The following is a 16,777-nucleotide window of genomic DNA, read 5'->3' as shown; positions in this document are numbered from 1 at the left end:
CTTCTAGTCCAGGCTCCCAGTTCACAGATAGAAACTAGGGGGTGCTGACAAAAGCGGCTTGATAGGTGCCACAAGCAGGTTGGCGTCTGTCATCTCTGGTATTGTTGGAAAATACTTTCAGGTAAACAGAATTACAGTAACAAACTTCATCAGGTATTTAACATGTACCAGGACCTGTGTGACATATGTTATTCAATGTATCTCCTGAAAAATCTAACAGGTTAGCACTGTTTTTTTTTTTAATCTCCATTTCTTCAGTGGGAAAACGCAGTTCTGAGAGAAAAACTGGGGGATCCAGCCTTCTAAGCTTTGCTGTCTGCATTTGGAGTCTCCATGATCTTCCAGCTCCAGGCTGATTCTAGTCCCACCCCCACCCCCCCACCCCGCTTCATTTTATGGGTGGTGACACCTGCAGTCCCCAGAGAAGAGCAACTTGCCCAAGGCCACTGCCATCTAATGATCTTTGGGCAATATTATTACTATTATTACTACTATTATTACTACTACTGAGAGCCACTAGCCTGTCCAAGCCTGAATCACATGCTGCATCCTTTACATCCCCCTGTTAGATTTTAACCATGATCCAGGTGGAAGTCAGCACTACTGGAAGAGATAGCCGGGAGCTGGGAAGTGATGAGTAACTCCCCCCCCCCAGAAGTTATGATTTGAGCAGAAGCCACCCAGTTCTAAAACTGATTTGCCTGATTCTGCTCAGCAAATCCAGGCACCTGTCCATGTGCCTTTAATCCTTACACCACACTAACCCTGCAGGTACTAAAGCAAGAGATCTAGGTACAGTTCTGGCTTTCTGTTCAGTAAGTGTCTCCTGCACTCTTAGGTGCCCCCACACCCCTGTGTGCCTCGATTTCATTGCTGGCACCCTTGTTCCTGCCCCAGTATCTTGGGAAGTCGTATGTACGCATGCCTCCCCAGCTGAAAACTGCTGAGTGGATGTTCTTCTCCTTCCTCCCATTAGGTCCCTTTATCCCCGGGTCTGAGAGCTTTCTCCATTGCGCCCTCCACTCGGGAGGCTCGGCACTGGGGATCCACATTTGTTGTGAGTTGGATGACAGCTGGCTTTGCATTTTCTTCAGATGGAGCACGGGCTGGTTATTAAGTGGTTGTCAGCAAGGCCTCTTTTCTGGCCAGCTCAGGAGGACAGCAGAGCCAGGCTGGGGATGCTCCCTCCAGATGCCTGTGGAGGGGAGCACTGAGGCCCCCATTGTAAGTCCTCAGCCCTCTGTGCTTGAGGGGCACCCATAGAGAACACTGGCTCATACAGGCAGGCTCACTCTGGCTTCAAAACCCTGCCCCATGTGCAAGAGACAGGAAAGAAGCAGGCCCAGAGAGGCTATAGAGCAAACTAAGACTGAAAAATAGCCATGGTGGCCGAGGAGACAGATCAGTGGGGAAAGCACCCGTCACACAAGTGTGAGAACTAGAATTCAGACCCCTGGAACCTGCCAGTCATCACATAGGGAGACAGAGACAGGGGTCCGCAGGATAACTAGTCTAGCCAGACTTGGCAAGTTCTGGGTTCAGCAAGTGGCTAAGCCTCATTGAAGTAGAAAGCAATCGAGGAAGATGCCTGATGTCAACTTCACACACACACACACACACACACACACACACACACACACACATGTGCCCCCACTCATGAGAACATGCACATGCAACACATGTACAGTCAATGGCCACAGAGATCAGGTTCCAGGAGGCCAGGCCTCATCAATACAACATACTGATTATTCCAAAGTGTATGGCTGTCAGGACTGCTGGGATTTCCAGAAACAAAGTTAATTTTGACCTTAAACAGTTTTACCCAAGTGGGGGAGTGTTGCTTCTTTCTCTGGCCTGCTCCAGTTTCTCCTTATTTTAAATCCTGCAGGATTTATGATTCCCTGAGGGCTAAGAGAGACAAATACTGCTCCTCACTGTGGAAGGCTGAACCTTCCACAGAAACAGATCTCTCTCCTTACACGCTCACACTCCCTTGCAGTCTCTGAAGATGGCTCTGTCACTGGTGGGTGTCCAGGCTCAGGCTGTAGTCCTGTCTTCTTGGGACTTGAATGCATTGTGTCCCTTTGATTTTTTTCCTTCCACCTCTGCCAAAGAGTCCCAAATTGGATATTCTGGGTGCCACCATTTGCCTGGACTCCGGACTCATACACCACCTGGATGTCTAAAAGGTCACACCAACTTTCTTACTGCTCCTGGAGGCTGCCACCTGTTCCCTCCTCATGGTCATTGCCTCTGCCACTGTCTCCACTTGGGAAATGGTTTTTCCTCGGGTTCTTATGACAGCCCCACTCTTCATCCATGTCTCCTCCTTGGCAAGACCACTGCCAAGTGCATTACCTAAGTCAGTCCCCATGCAGGATCCCACCTCCCACAGTCAATCCCTTTAACCTGCTTTTTCTTGGTTTTGGCCACATCATTCGTCCTGCCTGAGATGACATTGTAGGCTTAGGTACATACATATGATGATTCTGCTCCCCTGAGGCACAGGGGAGAAATGGGCAAGTGATAACGAGAGGCCTGGTAACATGTGGGTGTAATATGATGCTGGCGTCCATCCTTCCTCTATTCCTGCAAAAAGCCTTCCTTCCAGAAATGGCCATTTGACTTATGTTTCACATCTGTGCTTGTCGAGGAGCAGAGCTTGTGCCTTCATCAGCCGAGGTGCCGCTCTCCCAGCCTCTTCTGCCTGACCATCAGTCGGCACTGCTCAGGGCTTGAGGTCTCTGCATCAACTGCTGGGTGCTGTGTCTAGGAGGGACCTGACTTCACGGACAGCAGTACATGAGAGCCTCTTGCCTTCACCCGCAAAGGTGTGCCGGTCTTGTAACATTGCTAATCAGACACTAACCCACCTCAGGTCTCAGCTGGAGAGCCCCACGCTGTTATCACTTGTGATCTGATAGCTTTTTTCATTTTGTATCTTCTGGTGCAGATGGTGTGTGTGTGTGTGTGTGTGTGTGTGTGTGTGTGTGTGTGTGTGTGTACACAATCATTTTTATTAGCTCTCCTCACAATATCCTCTTTTATTAAAAACACAAATATCACTATAAATATCTTGGTAGGGAAGTTGAAGGGGGTTTTGAAAGCGACTAGGCAAAATGATAGACTGTCTATAGATGTAGGCTGCTGTTCAGACAAATGGCTACAATATCATAAGAGCCTTTTTTCTTCAAGGCAGACTTCATCTATTCACTTTCAGATGGGGTGCAACAGCATGCTGGTTTAAACTAAGACATGTCACAGGGGAAAAGGCAAGGTTAGGGAGACTATCAGTGTGGGGCTGTGAAACTCAGGCTGGTCTTAAACTTGTGATCCTCCTGCCTTGGCCTCCCGAGTGCTGCGATTATAGGCATTTGCCATGACTCTTGCCTAATGAGATAATTTTAAGGAAAAAATTGTATTTAATACAATTTGCTTTCTATTTAGCTGTTTCTTGCTCAGCAATTTTATTTCATTTTTCTCATTGAGAATGTGAAGGCCTTTTTGTTTGAGAATATGCATGTACATATGACATGTTCTGATCAACTCTGCCCCATCTCTTCCCTTCCTGTCCCTCCCCTATTGACCCATCCCTTTCCCCTCCCAACTTCACTGCCTTCCCTTAGAGCTGCCTGTGTAGTCTCAGAAGCTGAGACCTTCTGAGGTGGGTTAGTGTCTGATTAGCAATGTTACAAGACCTGCACACCTTTGCGGGTGAAGGCAAGAGGCTAGCCTCATGTACGGCTGTCCATGAAGTCAGGTCCATCCCCGACACAGCACGAGTGCTAGACTGTCTGCTGCCTCTCAGGCCACCCAGGGCCACATCCCTTCTGTAATCCATTCATTCTCCTCAAGCAGCCATCAGTTGACAGTTTTTTTTCCTTATTGTTTTATTTCTGACCCAGAGTTCTCCCTTGCTGCTAAAGTGGGTTTGTCATGGGGTTTCTGCACTTATGAAGCACCCTGACTGGTAAATACACATGTTCTGTCCATATTTGGCAAGGTACAAAACACAATCACATTGACCGTCCCGGGCAACTTCATGAGAACTCTGAGATAGGTACACGGAGACACCCCTGCAGCAGACAACAAGAACAGAGCTCAGAGGGAGCGTGCAACCCAGCTGCTGTCAGACTGGGACCAGAGGACAGGCACTTGCACCCAAGTTCTTCCCTATCAAATCGTTCCTACAGTACATTCATTTTATTGTCCGTTAATCTACCCAGATACCCAGCCACCATCTATCCACCCCCCCCCACACACACACACATCCATTTAAAACTCTTTATTGAGAACATACCATGTACCAGACACTGCCTAGAATTTCTAGTTTGGCAGGGAAGACAGAGGTAAATGGATACTTTGGTTGACTTGTCACTGGTGCTGACATGCCAGCACCCAGTCTTTTGTTTTGTTTTGTTTTGTTTAAGGAGCTCTGGTAAAGTTTTATTAAAGAAAAACTTTCCTGGTTAGCTTTTCACCAGTCTGTTCTGGCATGCTTCTAATAAATATCAGAATCACCTGGGTCAATGATAGCCAGTGTGCATACTCTGTAGTATTTTCCACATGCTGTGCCCAATTCAATGTTATTGCCACTGTAGTGATGGACAACAGTTTTAGCCAACATGGCATAGTATTCTATTTCAGATTTCCTCAAACCTGGACAGTTGTTGGTGAGGATAACCAATTTCGCTTGGCCCTGTCTGATCACCTTCAGAGTCTGTACCCCAGCACGTACTTTCCACTCTTCATAACAACTTGGAGCCTAGAGTTGATCAACTCCAGAGACTTTTTCCTTTTCTTTGCGGCCACCATCTTCCTGCCTTAGGTGTGGGACTGCCGCTAACCAAGACCAGCCACCAAGATGGCCAGGGAACGAGAAAGGCAGCACCCAGTCTTAGTAAAGAAAAGAGGAAGGCTTGGCTTGGCACACTGGTCAGGGAAAGCTTCCTGGAGGAAGTGACACCAGAGGAAAATCTTGACGTGTGTGTGTGTGTGTGTGTGTGTGTGTGTGTGTGTGTGTGTGTGTGTGTGTGTAGCAAGCATTTATTCTTCTGAGTGTTATCAGGGTTTGTTTGTTTTTTTTTTTAATCTGTCACTTTCTGGATGTTCCTTATGCCATTGTCAGCTGAGTCCATTGTCAAGAGCGCAATGGGACAGTGCTTGCTGGAAGAGGAAGCAGGCTTCCAGTGAGGGTGACTGGAATGGCCAGATGACCCGAGAAGCCTGGAAACACCCACCATGTGGACTGTGCTTTGCTTTCTTATTGGCGGTGAGAGAGGCCGTATGCTTTAAAGTATATATTGCTCTGCATTTGTTAAAGTCCTGTGGCTGTTATAAAACACCGTGGCTGAGGCAAAATATAGGAAGGAAGACAGATTTGGACTTATGGTTCCAGGGTTCCAGAGTGTAAGCCCCTGTGATGGCAGCAAGTGCCAGGCATGGTGGCGGGAACAGGAGCAGAGGGTTCACACCTAAGCAGAGAAAGCAGACTAGATACGGCACAAGTCTTTAAACTCTCAGGGCTCACCTTCAGTGGCATACTTCCTCCAGCAAGGCCACGCCTCCCCAAACAGTGCCAGCAACTGGGGACCAAGTATCCAAGTGTCTGAGACAATGGGGGATCTCATTTAAACTACCGCGTGCACGTGCCCTGTCCTAAGGAAGCGGTGGGCCAGACAATAGGACGGTCACCAATGCCCAGGCGCTTGCACCAGCGTCTCTTCCTCTCAGCGTTTGCCTGAGCTGCCCATCGCTCACTCACCTTCCACCTGCTTTTCTGTTCTTTGTCTCTCAGGCTGACACAGAGCCCTGATCAGCTCCCACAGAGGTTCACGTGTCGCCCCAGCTACTGGGCTTGGGTATTTGCAAACCTGATTCATCTCTGAGCCCCGGGCTCCGTGGGAGAGGCATTGTAGCACACAGCACCATGCCTGGCATAATGCAGGTGAATGGATGAAGGGCTGTGCACTTGACTTGACATAGATTATTCAGGATCAACTGTTTTCTTGCCCGTTACACAGATCTCAAAGCCTTGAAAGGTAGAAAGACATGCTAAAAGGACAGGACAGGCCCCATGCTTCCCAGGGCAACAGTTCTGCCATCCCACCAAGAACTGTCATTTCATTCCATTTGTTTGTTTGTTTGTTGACAAGCAGAAGAGGCCTATGTGCTGCTGTCAGGTAGAGAAATGGGAGCGGAGGTGGACTGACCCCTCTCCACTTCGGAGCATGTGATGGGTCACAGGGGCCTCGGCCTTTTGAATGGATTAAGGGGGCAAGGCCAGGAGGCCCTGGCAGGTGGAAGATCAGAGCAGGCAGCATTTGACGAGGTGGAGCTGTCTGGGGCCGTAGCAAACAGCTCCTCTCTGGAGAGAGGATCCAGGCTTCACTGAGCATGTACGAGGAGACAAGCTCCATGTGCGGGGAAGTGATGCGGACCGCAAACACATTTCTCCCCCTTGGCTCAGCAGCGCAGCCCCTTCTGGGCATGCCATTTATCTTTTGATTTCTGAGAAGCAGCGAACTCTTTCTGGCCAGTGGGAAACAGAGGCTGGGCTTTGGGAGTGGGGTGCCTACCTCAGTCTCATTTCTGGTCTTCCCTGGCTTCCAGAGACCGTGTTGGACTCTTTGTTTCCTCGCCTCAGTGTCTCTCCTTGGCAGTGTGCCCCAGGCTTAGTGGGACCCCCAGTGCATTCTCCCGTGACGCTGCTTGTCAAAGCCCCGTATGAGGCACCTTATCAGTTCCCGAGCAGACTCAAGGCGGCTGCGCCCTGCGCACACCCTGAATCACTGATAGGCATGCTGCTGGAATCACAGCACTTTAATGAAGCCCAGAGCCTCCACTGTTCACGATCATAGGACTGGCAGTCAAATTCCCATTGGGAGAGCTGAGTTCAGGGGTGGGATAGCACTCAGCAGATGTCACCTTCTAGGGAACCCACTCTCTCTCAATAAGTGCCTGGTGTCCAGCAGAGGACAGGTTTAAGTTAAAAAAGCAAGGGGAGGGGTGATGACTGTGCCTCCCTGGGTGCTGTTAAAGGAGTCTGGCACCTAAAGGAGTCGGCACCCCAGACACCCATATCCAGAAGGCAGGTGTCTACCTGTCCCAGATTCTAACATGGCCTTGCCCCTTATTTGCTGTGAGATCTTGGGAAAATTGCTCAGCCTCTCTTTGCTCCCTCCCCAGTGACAGCAGAAGCATAAGGCAGAGGCCCTGGAGAGGGTGCTGTGCAGGTAGCACCTAGAGGGAGGGGAGAATTAGAAGAGTCAGGTCGGCTCTGTACGCTTGCAGTTATGGTGAGATGGGCAGCGGTCCCCAGACAGCTCAGGTGGAGTAGATCGATCGGGAAGCGAGGACATGGACCCTGGTAGTCAGGTGTGGAGCCACTCAGGGAAAAGGTACCATGGGAAAGCCAAGGACACCAGGAGAGATTTTTGTTTGTTTGTTTTTGGTTTTGAGTTATTAAAATCTGGTGCAGCCTGGGCTAGCCTTGAATTTGCTGGTAGTTGAGAATGACTGTGAACTTATCCTCCTGCCTCAAAGAGTGTCCGTCCACCACACCTGGCTGAGATTTTTAGAGAGCAAGCATGAGGAAGAGCCTTCTGGTGAGTTTGCCATGGAATAATATCAACCGGAGCCACTTTGGAGGCAGGGGCAGGTGGGGAGGGTGAGAGATGCCATGTCAGGTCCCTAATACTCTCCAGGCTGATCGCCTCAGTTGCTGTGGCTCTTTCCTCCACTCTGAGCTGCCGTAGGGAGAAACCTGTGAACACTTCAGAAGGGTTTTCCCAGTCTTTTGATGTTCAGAATGCTCCTCTTAGACCCACTGGTACCTTAGCCCACATCCTGCCTGTGGCTTCCCTGGCTGCACGCAGATGCCAGCCACGCCACACCCGCGCCCCTGCTGACTACACTTCCATACTGTTTCCTCGTCCACCAGCACTGAGCATCTAATCACCCACGACCACCCACTGCACTGCCAAGTCAGCTAACAAGCTATCCCCAAAGCAGATTGAACAAGGGTCATGGGTAGCTTTCATGTCTCTATTAATGGACACATAATGAAGCTATATAATTAACATCATGTATTACTTTCCAGGATCCTTAAAAAAATATATCCGTTTGTCTTAACATCCCTGCTCCCTACTGTTGCTAGCTGCTGGCAGGTAACCGTATGAGTGGAATCTTTTATGAAAACAAATAAAACCATTGAATTTTAGCATACATCTTCACTTCATTCTGGCGACAGATGAGATTTGAACACAGTGCGGCAAGGTTGCTATCTGTCAAGCTCCTGAGGCGGATTTTTCTCTGTGTTGCATTTCCATAGGTTTCAGCTGTTTCTTGTAAATGTGTCATCTTTGGGGTTCTAAAAATCTGAAAGGCAATGGCTAGGGATTATGCTAATCTAGGAAAGTCATGGCTTGCCAGAGCAGGACTCTCCATGACCTGAAATCTCACAGTTGCCATAGAGTGGGGTACTGTCGAGTAGCCTACTGGGAGGAGGGGTATGCAGAAAGGGAGAGCGCCCATATCTGGGGTGCCTTTAGCAGGAGAGCAGGGTGCAGCAAGACATCAATTACCTGGCAGAGGCATTCTGAGCCCCCTGGGCAGTGTGCTCATGGTGGACACAGGGACTAGGTATTCTGCATACTTTATACATGTAAACTCAATCTTCCACTGACTCTCACCATCTTTGTGCCATGTCAGGGTTCCCTAGCATGACAAAGACTAATTACTATAGGGTGGTCATTCACCCCACCTTGCCCAGAACCAGGAGGGTTCCTGGAACATGGGACTCTCAGTGCTGAGATTGGGAAGTCCGGATATGCTGGTCTCGACTGTCCAGCCCAGTCCCAGTGACACAGCCCAGCTCTCTGCAGCCCACCTGCCCCCCACCTTGATCAATGGCTCCAGGGGCCCATGGTGGAGGCAGAAGGTCCCTGCTGTCACTCACTCCTGTGCTCTCTGTAGTCTAGAAGCCCACCCTGACACCTGAATGTCATGACTGAGGGGTCCCTGCATTTATTGAGGCTCAGCAAGGCACCCCCAACCCCAGGAAGCCTTTGCTCACTCCCTAGATAGGGTAGCATCTCTCCTCCATGCTTACCCCCTTGTAGGCCAGTGATGACTGCACCTTCCATGCCTGTTTCTGGCTCTGTCTTGTTTCTCTCTCCCACTGGAGCTTTGTGAAGGCAGGGATGTGTTTTATTACACTTTGCGTTTCTGGCACAGTGTGTAGCCAGCTTCTATATAATCCAGATATAAGCATGCAGTAAACATTTGAAGATTCACTTGTATAAATATTTCAGTTAATGAGCAGATGGAAGTACAGATAACAAACTACAGGACAGGTGCCGGTGACTCTAAAACGTGCGTGTGTGGTTGAAAAGCAAGAATGGAGTGTCATTCTTGTGAGATTGGGAGGTCAGGGGTCTTTCCTGAGACAAGACAGGAAATGTCACATCTCGATGCTTTGAAATGCCCTGACCATGGAAAGGGACACTGGAGGTAAGGAGGAAACAAAGAGAGAGGCATTGGCAGGCCAAGGCTTGGTAGACACTGGAGTCTGGGGATGTGGGATCCGGAAAGGAATTGGCCCCACCAACCACATTGGGAGTGAGCTAATCAAATACAACATGAAGTTAATGTAGCCTGTTGGCTTTGGTGCCAGGAGACACTTGGAACTCAGTCACTCAAGGGGGGGCTGGGGTTGGGGAAAGGAAGGCAGAGGATGTACGATGATCAGGACCCAGAGCTCAGGAGGCACTTTCAGAAAGGCCCTTCCTGGGCTGCTCAGAGCAGGACAAGATGGGACAGCAGTAAGTAAGACCTAGAGATCTAAGGCTGCTGTGGGCAATGCTTGTGATGCCAGCCTGCTTGGGGTGGCCAGAACTGCCTGGCTGCAGTTGGAAAGAGAAGTACCCGGGCCACCTTCCCAGGGCCCACCTTCTGCACTGGGATCTCTATGGATGGACTCTCCAGAAGGCAGCTGGGAAAGCCAGTGCCTTTTAATCTGCTCTGAATGGAGCCTGAGGGGGAAGGGCACAGTGACCTCGGAGTGAGTAATGTGCATGCGACTCCGTGTCCTGCGCACAATGGGTAGGGGGTGGGTGTGCATGGGAGACCACGCTGCTCATAGAATTCCTTCTCTCTTGGTCCACACCAAATGAGAGGCTGGGATTGTCAGGGTGACCTTCGGTGCCTGTAGCCCAGGGTGAGGCCGACCTTGATGAATTGAACACTGGGGGAAGCCAGCAGCTCAGCTGCTCCAAGCAGCCCCCCTCCAGCCAGATGCTTGGCTTTCTTTAACAACAGCCCTTTGGATAGAATGATCTCCCCCTTTTCATGAGGGCAGAAACTGGCCTCAGGAAGCCGAAGGACTTCAAAGCCGTTAGCACAATGCCTGGCCCAGGATCCCAAGAACAGCTGAAGCAGACCAGGTAGAAAGCCATCTGTAATATGGCTTCCACGATCAGCTTCATTTTATGGAAGAGGAAATTAAAACAGAGACGTTTAAATCGCTTGCCCCAAGTCACGTAACTGGCAAGTGGCAGAGCCAGCATCCCACTGAGGCAGTTTGATGCTCACATTTGAGTGTGTAACTGTGCACCATGCCTCCTCATGAACAGTGCAAACAGTAGCCGTTAGTAGCTTTTGCTCTTACCACACAGCTTGTGACACAAATCCTGGCCCTGAGGTACCTGCATCGGGCCTTTACGTTAAGCTCAGAGATGCTTTTGGGATTTTTCCAGTTACCTGAGGGTCAGAAAGCCCATCTGTCTCCCACCCTGCGGTGGACACTGCTACACTGGCCACCCGGCCCGTGCTGACTCTCAGGCTCCCAGCACGATGTACGCCCGTCTCCCTGTGCATCAGGCTCAGTGGCAGCAGTGCAGTTCAGCCAATGGACTTTGAGTGGAAGGAACACCTGGCTTGCCCTACCCACTCCCCAAATAACCCTCCCACCCATGATTCTATGGCCTTCAAGGAGAGTCATAAAATGAAGAGCCTGGGTGCCTGGGTGACTTCATGGAACTGAGCCTCCTACTCCACTCCAGCATCAGACCATGACGTGTGCAAAAGATGTCACAGCAGCCAGCACCCCACCCTGATCCTAGTACTGCAGACTCTAATTTGCCTGGACCTTGCTTAACACAGAGCCTCTTCTGTGAGATCCAAGGCTGGGTTGTTGGGGAGAAAGCCAGTACAGTTAGCATCCCTCATATATCACCAGTGATGACTACTACTGATCGTCAACTTGGCAGAACCCAAAATCACCTAGAAAACAAATCTGTCGGCATGTCTTAAGGGAGTTTCTAGATTGGGTTAATTGAGATGGGCAGAACCACCCTGATGGTGGGTAGTGCCACCTCATAGGCTAGGGCCCCAAACTGAGTAAAAAAGAGAAGGCGAGCTGAACACCAGCATTAATGTCTCATCTGCCTCCTGATTGTGGGTGAAACATGACCAGCTGCCTCAGGCTCCTGCTGCCAGACTTCCCAGTCACAATGGACTGTGTCCTCACACTGCAAATCCAAATAAACCCTTGCATTGCTTTTGTTCATTGAAAAGCAATAATGCAGCACCACTGAGTATTTGCTCTATAAATGAGAAAGACTTCTCATTGGTTTTTAATTTAGTGGTGCTGAGAGTAGAACCCTGGGCCACCTGCATGGGAGGTAAGGGTTCCGCCATGGAGCCACACCCCAGCTCACTGTTAACTTTTAATGAACACAGCCCTAATGACTGTGTTCCGGGTGACCCAGCAACTCTACTTCCAGTCTATTGGAAGAACTTTGTCTTGGACACCCAGGGCCCCAGTTGAAAAGTTTGCCCTACAGATGCATTTCAGCGAAAGATGGGAAACAAGCTGAATGTTCAGCAGCAGCAAATTGGTTAAATAAACCTCGGTGCAGCTGTCCAATTGAGAAGCAGCCAGCCGTCCAGCATGAGATAGCAGGGGCCTGCACAATGATATAAAAAAGGCTGTCACAGCAAAAGGGGGCAAACAGAGTTATAGGATTATGAAGTCCCACGAGTCCACCTTTAAAACAAAAATAAAAACACAATATCAAAGTGTTTGTTTCTAAGGAGTGGGCTTTATGCATTTTTCTTTCTTCCATATCTGTATTTTCCAGTTTTATAATATGCAAGCACTACATTGGAAAAAGAGAATAACTCAGTCCATAGAAATTCATGTTAGGGCCTTGCCCGCCTTAGTTAGGTATGGCACTGAACAATCCTCCATCACCTTTGCTGTGTGACTCCGGCAGCATGAGCGACAGAGACAAATGTGCATTGGTACAGGGCACCTGTGCATGCCCTCTAGAACAGGGCTGGCTGCAGCCATCTCTGCTTCCACTGAGTGCTGCTTACTGGGTGTTTAGGACAGACGATGGGACCTTCCCTCTCTTCCCCATCAGGTTCCACTCCTAATGTGAATTCCTTCCTGATGGGACCATGGGTACGGAGACACCGTCCTGGTGGACGTGAGCCACTCTAGACAGGCTGAGGACCATGAGAAGAAAGTTGGAAGCTCTCAGCCTTGATCTAAAGTAGCATCTCACGCTGAAGTATTGGGTGGAGTCATCTTCTCTGTCACTCGGACCATGGGCTCTCAAACCCTGGGCTGGGATTTTTGATGGGTGTGCCTGAGTTTGCCTTCAAGCTTACCAAATGGACACTTTGGCAAGAATCAGTGAGCCACAGTCTAGGAGAGAATATTTACAGTGCGCATATACGACAAAGTATCCAAATCCAGAATATGGCAAGACTTCCTCCCGAGTCCCCCAAAAGGACAACTCACTAAGTGAGCAGTGGGCCTGAGCACTTCACGGAGGAGGATGCACAATGACCACTTAGCACATGAAAAGCTCTGTCACATCACAGTGGCCAGGAAAACACAACTCTCGGCCGCAGGAGGAATCTGTCATTCCCACCAGCATGACCGAAAGAAAGTCGACGAATCCCAATGTCCGCCAAGGGTGGGAGCAACCAGGATCACAGGTTGGGGCTGTTTGAAATCTGTTTAGGTTTCTGCTCATGAGAAATGTTCTTTAATGAGAAACCATTTCTGTGTAAATATGATTGTTAATGTATTTACTCAACAATTATGTACTTAGAGTTCATGCTGTATAAGGTTGTCGGTGCCTCTAAGGGACAGGTAGACAGCTTGCAAAGGCCACTGTGCAGTATTTATAGTATTCTCTTAATTCTGAGCTATACATGGTTTTGCAATCCTTTTCAAAACAATCTGAAAAGTTAAAAAAAAAAATGCATGTGTAGCCAAAATAGAGGTGCCTGTGGTTGGGGTTTTTTGTTGTTGTTGTTCTGTGTTTTATGCTAGGCCTGGCTTCCCAGGAAGGAAGGTTTTTAAAGTAGTGTCTTTATTTCATATGAATGTTAATATGTTGGTAATGATCTTGGTCTGTATATTGAAACTTTTTATCTCAGTTTTCCTTATTTTGACTCCTCAATTAAAAAATGTTTAAGTATTATAGTGTTTAAGTTGGTTTGATTTCGACCACAAGGCAACGATAAATCCATTTATCCAACTTTGAACCAGTGGCCGTACTTAGACTCTGACAGAAGAAAGCAGTGTCATTTTAGAAGAAGAGCGTGGGGTCTGAGGCTGGCCGGATTGGCTCGGTTGTGACCCTGCAGCATTTTACCGTGTGATCTCGGGCAAGACCCTTTAATGTCCCAGCTTCTGTCTTCTCCTGAGTAGAATGGATACAATAACACCCCTGTTTTACTAGATGATGTAAGTGAACCACGGTGGTACACACCCACAACCCCAGCACTTGGAAAGTAGAAGCAGGGTGATCAAGAGTTCAAAGCCAGCCTTGCTGACATAGAGAGTTGGGGGTCAGTCCAGGCTACACGAGACCCTCTCTCAAAAACAAACAAAAAAACCAAACCAAACCAAACAAGCAAACAGGGTTGGGAACGTAGTTCAGGGGGTAGAGTCCGTACTCTGCAAACGCGAGGACCTGAGTTTGGTCCCCCAGAACCCAAGGAAAAACTGGGTGTGGTGGCGTGAATTTGTAATCCCAGCCCTGGGAAGGTAGATCCCCCGGGGCTCAATGTCTGGCTACTCTAGCCCACTTGGGTGAGTCACAGGCCAGTGAGAGAATCTGTTTCAAACAAAGCAAGATGGAGAACAGCTGTGGGATGATGGCCAAGGTCGTCTTTCGGCCTCCTCATATACCTGTATACATACAGACACATGTGCACCTGCACACACAATGCATACACATGTATATACACACAAAACAAACTATCAAATAAACTAATAAGTAATAAAAAAAAAAAAGTCCCACATGATCATGAGCTAGATGCTCAGAGGCTGAACCTAAGCTTGAGTGGAGACACAGATTGGACATACCGCTTAAAAAGATTTTCAGAGACAGAGAGTGGAAGCCACCATCATGAAGTACAAATATGAGCTGACACAGCATTTTTGAGTCACTTCTGGTCTGTGATTTTCCAACAGTCTTCACTGAGGTCCAGTACACCAGGAAGTGCCTTGATAACTTTGACCTTGGTTTGATAGACAGAAAGTGTGACTTAGTACAACCAAAGTGAGCTTTGGAAACAGGTTCGATGCTATTATTTCCATGACAGCAGGTATGGGCCGTAGTAGGTAAGGGGTTTTAAAAAATGAGGACAGATATATGCTTCTCAGAAATCCCATCTGGGGAAAGGATCAGAGAGATGCCAGGGCAAACCTAGAGAGAAGGTAAGCGGAGACCCCTCAGCCTCAAGATGGGCAGTGGGTGGGGCTTTCTTTTGGGATAGAGTCTAGGCAAAGGCTCACTGGGGTGGTGAGAGATCCTGTCCGATCCATGATTTCTCAGAGCTCACCCCCCTCTAAATCCTTTTAGGCCCCGTGTCAAGACAAGCTTGTGAGAGCAGCGCACTGCACAGAGAGGTGGCCAGGGCAAGCCAGGCAGGAATAGGGAGGGCATGGAGTCCCGAGACCTGTGATGTGAGAAAAGCAGCCTGCGGCTCGGGCTGCTGCAGTCTGAGCTGGAGGTGGACCGTGGAGAAGCCATGGGACTTTTTCCTCCATGAAATGTTTGGGTTTTTGTTTTTGTTTTTTTTCCCCCTCCTCTGAGTGAAGCAGAAAAACATCTTCTCCCTCGGCAGAGCCTAGTGAGAGGAGCTGGCGAGCTCTGAGGGAGCTGTCCAGGCTCAGAACTGTCTGGCCAGCCTGGAAGGTGTGGCAGGGTCAAGCCTTGAGGCTTATGCCCCACAGCATCCCTGAGACTACAAGGAGAAGGCAGAGGCCTTCCTCACGTCAGCACGCCCAGTTCAGTACAATAATTGCAAAGGGATTGATTTTCTCTAAATCTTCCTCTTTACTGTAATTTGATTTAAATGGCATTCCTTAATTTTCAAGCCTAATTTAAGAGTTCTATTTATAGAAAAATAGCTCAGTGAAGAGGAAATCTCTGCACTTGGTTCCTTTCCATGAACTCTGGGTGTCTGGGTTTCTAGCCACAACTTCCTCATGCTTCTCCAGTTCAGGTGTGCACGGCCCTGGAGCTTTGTAGAAATGCAGGGCCCCAGGCCCTTGGCTCAGCCCTCCTGAGTCAGCCCCTGCCTGCCAGCAAGGGTCCTGGGAAGGTGAGTGCATGTACTCCGACAACCACAGAACAGGAAACTAACTGCTCAGGAAGTCAAGCCCTGTCTGTCCTAAGACTCTGGGGGTGGGGGTGGGGGGAAGGGAAAGGTTCGGGATTTGGGAAACAATGTGGGAATCTGCTGGGGTTCAGAAAATAATGCAGTATGTTTTATATAAGTTGAGGGTTCTAGGGGTGACGGACATCCGTGGCTCTCTTTAAAAGCCTGTCACTCAACTCAGAAAACCAGAAGGAACTGGCTCTGCCCAGCTGTCCCGAAGCCAGAGAAGCCAGCCTTCTGAGCTGCATCGGGCTTCCTCATAGCCAGGCTTCTCTGGGACATGGAGATCTCCTCTGCCATTTTGTCTCCTTGAAGGGTTGGATCGCTAGGTGTTACAAACACAGAAACAATGTCTACCCATCTGAAACACCGTTTTCCTAAACTTCCTGTAAGATAATGTCACAGAAGGATTGTACTAGAAGATGCGTGGAGATTAGGGGCTGAGTGGAAGTCTGGGAGGGCAGAGGGTGCTGATGAAGGACCTGAGGAGGGTAACTTGGAGAATTATGTTCAGCTACACAGAACGTGGCTTATCTGGTGCTTATGAGGAAATAATTAGTGGGAAAATGTGAAGTTGTATTCCATCCTAGATGTCATTCTGAAAATTCACAGCCACTGTTTATGAAATGCCTGCTACGTGGTAGCACAGACGTTCTGTACATCTTCTATAATTCCTACAGGAACCTGATGAGGCAGGCAGTGCTATTCCCATTTATAGGTGAGGACACTGAGGCTCTCCAGCCTAAGCCCAAGGCCACAAAAGCTGGCACTGGAATCCAGGCTGTTTACTCCAGGAGCTTGTGTGAGGAAACAGAAACCTGTCCTGCTCTCCATTCAGTTGGGAAACAGTCAGTCTGCCCAATAGTCAATTAGAACGACATCTAATTAATAGCTGCCCAAGGCAGGGCCCTGAGCCCTGGGAGGTAGAGGTGGTTATGGGGAGGCGGGCTGCAGATCCAGGGAGCTGGGAAACAAGCACAGTGCACTCCTGATGTGTGAGACTGAGCATGTCCTATGAGTCTCAGCATCCCCCTCTGGATCCGGAATATCAAGGATGTGTCTCTCAGAGTGAGCATATGAATTA

General features: G+C 49.1%; 1 protein-coding gene and 1 pseudogene across 2 annotated transcripts in view; one reads left to right on the top strand and one right to left on the bottom strand.

Moving 5' to 3' along the window:
* Nav2 (neuron navigator 2) overlaps positions 1–16,777 on the top strand; it is a 654,337-nt gene that overhangs the window by 27,615 nt on the left and 609,945 nt on the right. The gene's annotated exons all lie outside the window — the stretch shown is intronic.
* LOC143272031 (large ribosomal subunit protein eL30 pseudogene) lies at positions 4,439–4,815 on the bottom strand (annotated as a pseudogene).

This window comes from Peromyscus maniculatus, chromosome 1 (assembly GCF_049852395.1).
Source record: "Peromyscus maniculatus bairdii isolate BWxNUB_F1_BW_parent chromosome 1, HU_Pman_BW_mat_3.1, whole genome shotgun sequence".
In the NCBI taxonomy this organism is placed as follows: Eukaryota; Metazoa; Chordata; class Mammalia; order Rodentia; family Cricetidae; genus Peromyscus; species Peromyscus maniculatus.
The sequence above is the reverse complement of the archived record's forward strand: the minus strand, read 5'-3'. Positions and strand labels throughout refer to the sequence as shown.